Genomic DNA, 3,960 nt, shown 5'->3' with positions numbered 1-3,960 from the left:
AATTCAGTCAAATCTATTGATTTTGGCCATAGAGCCACACTCCCAGTTATTAGGGGTGAGTACATTCACTTTGACCATTAGGCATCATTACCCAGCTAAGAAGGGCAAGTGTATTATTGTGGGATTGGAGGACATAGACATGTGTTATGTACGCTCTATATCCTATACCCTAAAAGAGATGGGGGCACACTTCCCCAACCCTGTCACAGAGGTGAATCTAAGGGAATTTAAACTTGTTTGATTTATGCCCCCAAAAGCCAGAAAGTTTCTGCAAAAGCTCTGAGATGGCCTGCCATCTCCTATGCCCTCCTAGTTATTTTTCCAGGGACAGTGGGAGTCACTGGAGGAATTCTGAACACTTCCATTCTATTCTGCAGTCCTCCAGGAGTGGCTGAATGACAGGTAAGTAATATGTACCAAAGATGTGTGTTCCTCACAATGCCTTGGAAAGTGTCTTCATTATTTTTCTAGGCAGTTTTGGTCTCAATGAAGAAATTAGAATAAATCTTTTGGCATGGTTCTGAGCAGAAGTGGTCTAATTCAGTCTTACTGCTGATATCTAGTCAGGGATGTTACAAAAATAAAATTATGTATACACTCTTATGAACAGGTACACAAGGAAGCAGCCAACATAAAAATTAAAGAAATTCCAGAGAGACTTTCCCTTGACTTATCTGTAATTTATTATGCTAGAAATGTCAGAGGTCTCCCAGAAGACTGATTGGTCTAGGAATGATAAACAACAGGGTGAGCTAAAGATGGAATGACAGCTCTCATTGTACATTTTTTTATTTGTCTCAAACAACAAACTTGACATTACTTTCACATCAGTCCTTTGAATAGAGCAATGCTGGTTTTGATCTCTATTGGCCATGCTAAGGAGACGTTAGACGTTTTCTATGACTGAGATTATTAAAAAAATTTGGTTTAGAGCAGGGGCAGAGGAGCCTTCTAAATGTGGTTTAGAGCAGGGGCCCCAAGACCTTCCATAGCTCTGCCCCTGCCTCTCCTCTGCTCCCCAACTATCCCGTGCCAGTCATGGTAAGAGCTGCTTCAACAGTGATGAGACACTGCAGACCCTCCACCTACCCTGGCCAACAGTTCCTGAGGAGTAGGGACAGGGACTAATGGCTGCTCTCAAGGCCTCCTCCACCTTGGCCAATCCATGGCTCCTCACAGTTGCCCAGGATTCCCAGCTGGATTCCAGCTGCTGACCTTGCTCAGAGGTAGGGCCTCAGCAGGAAGAGGAGAGGCAGGGTGGACGACAAAAAGTGGATGAGCCAGATCTGTCCACTTTCACAAAATTGGAGGACCATGGCCCCTTGGTCTCCCCCTCCCTGTTGCAGCATCCCTGTTGAGAGACATGCAAGGACATAAAAATTCCAATGAGATAAAAGCAGGACTATTTACATAGCTATTCTACTTCATTAGACTCAATATTGTTTCATTACACTCAATGCCATTAGTTTTTATGTTCATTTCAAGGCTATTTATACTAAAGAGGGGAAATCACAGCAAAAAAATCTTTGCAGGTTGTTTTCCATTTCAATTGACTTTAATTTGCAATAAAAATTGTAAATTTAATTTACTTTTTCTAGTAAAAAAAATTAAAACATTATTAGCTCACATATGTTGTTATATGAAAGATTAAATTAAATGTCAGATATTAGCCCACTCAAACAAGGAAACTGAATTAAGGCTTCTAAGAGGCCATTGGGTGATACCCAATTTATACAGAACTATATGTATGCATAATTTTCATTTAGTGATGTTCACCACTATTTTGGAATTTTTAATGGAATGCATATAGTCCAGAGACTGTGAAATCCTTTTGCTCATGGATAAATATTACTAATTGATGTCTATGGAAATCATGCATATTCTTGGGGCCTGATCCTGCTTAACTGATGCCAATGGCAAAACTCAGATCTAACTCAGTGGATATTGGACTGGGCTTTGAAAGCAAAATGGGACTATAGATTGTGTATGCTAAAATTACCCACTTTTCTGAGGTGTCCCTCTCTGCCCTCCCCTGTGCTGGGGAGAACCATGAGCCACACGGCCTATCCTCTCTTCCCTTCCCGGTGCTTGAAAGCCAGTGGGAGAGGCGGCTAGGCCTGGCCAGGCACAGCTTCAGTTAGGCCCAATTGCCTGCTGGGGAGCAAAGCGAGGGGGAGGTCTAGGCTGATGGGGCAGTGGGGAGGAGGGAGAATGGGGGCCTAAGCTGGTGCAGCATGGAGTGGGGGAGGGAGAAGGGGGGTCCAAGCTGGTGAGGGGGGGGGGAGAGGAAGGAGGAGTGCCTGGGCTCACAGGAGTAGAGAGAAGGGGTCCAGGGTGGGGCAGAGGAGGGGGGCCTGGCCATGGGGGTGGAGGGAAGAGGGAGATGGAGTGGAGGGAGAAGGGGTTTGGGCTGGTAGGTTAGGAGGGGGGCCTGGGCTGGTGTGGCAAGGGGTGGGAGAAGGGGAGCCCAGGCTGGCAAGGCAGGAGAGGAGGGGCTTGGGCAGGGCTCACGTGAGTGGCCAGACACAGGGTTGCCTACCCCCCCTGAGAGGAGGTTTGGTGAGCACAGCAAGCAGGGGTCACAACCCCCTAGTTTTTGTAACTAAAAATGTAAAGTGAGCACTGTACACTCTATATTCTGTGATGTAACTGAAATCAATATATTTGCAAATGTAGAAAAACATCCAAACTATATATTTCAAATGGTATTTATTATTTGACAATGTAATTAAAATTGCACTTTATCACAGGTTTTTTAGTTAATCTCAAGTTAACTGCAATTAACTGACAGCCCTACTATTTTATTTCCCTCTTCCAACACTTAAGTGATGAAGTGAGGCTTCTCCATGTACTCCTCCAAGGATAAAACAGAACCATTAACTAATCCTTTGAACGGTGATGTTCCTCCATGGCCTATCAAGTTTTGATCATCATTCCAGATGGGTGGGGTGGGAACAATTCGTGTGCATGAGTTACTAGAGTCAACAGGTAGGCATTCTATGAGTTGAAGAGTTGGCCTGGCAGACCATCAGAAGAAAAACTGCCCCAGGAATGACTCTCCTCCTCCCTTGAGAGGTCATGGTGTACTTCATTTGTACTATAAACAGAAAGATCAACTGACTTCAAATCTCTGCCCACTATCCCCACTACCTTCAGCCCACCTGGGGTGGTGATTTTGCTCTTTCCATTCTGTCATTAGGATTTTTCCTTTTGTGTGTCTTCTCCCTTCAGCCTCCCCGTCCCCACTCCTCGTAGCTCAGCTGCACACCTCAAATGAGTTATCTTCATCTCCCTGTAGGGATCCTGTCATAGTCACTGGTATTTCCTGTCTGCATTAAAAAGCTCAGAGCAGGATGAGGAGGCAGCAAAAACAGGAGAAGGGAGGGGCCTATTACTAGAATATAGCATGCTCTTCTTGCTATCAGATGTAGCCTTCAATTTTAAGCAGCTCCTGCTCACTACTATTGTCAGCCAGGCATGCTGACGGGGGAGCACAAAGGGGGAAATTGATTCGGGAAAGGAGCTCTTCACAACTTCTCCGCAGGAGTCCTGATCTGGCTGTGAATAAATCTCAGCTGGACGGGTGGGGGGGAGGGAGGGGGGGAAAGGGCTAGACAAGACCCTGAGAGGTAGGAAACTAGAATTGAACAACTGTTTCAAGGTAAGTAAAGAAAGCCTTGAGCAATGGAACTGGGCCCATGTTAGGACAGTGATTTAACCTTCCCTAGCTAGTACATCTAACTACCAACTCCTATTTGGCATGCATGTGTTTCCTATTAAAGCATTATTTACTTTTAAGAAGAACCAAAAGAACAATTCATAAGTGGATGTATGAGATGATACGGTATCCTCTTTATTAGGCACAGTAGATGTACATTGTTCAGTTTACTAGTGTATTCCAAATGTAATTAGTATGTGCAGAATCAAAGTTAAATGAATTAGTATAGACTGACAATTAGG

The sequence above is a fragment of the Pelodiscus sinensis genome, chromosome 3, assembly GCF_052426305.1.
Source record: "Pelodiscus sinensis isolate ZL-2025 chromosome 3, ASM5242630v1, whole genome shotgun sequence".
In the NCBI taxonomy this organism is placed as follows: domain Eukaryota; kingdom Metazoa; phylum Chordata; order Testudines; family Trionychidae; genus Pelodiscus; species Pelodiscus sinensis.
This window is presented reverse-complemented; position numbering follows the sequence as displayed.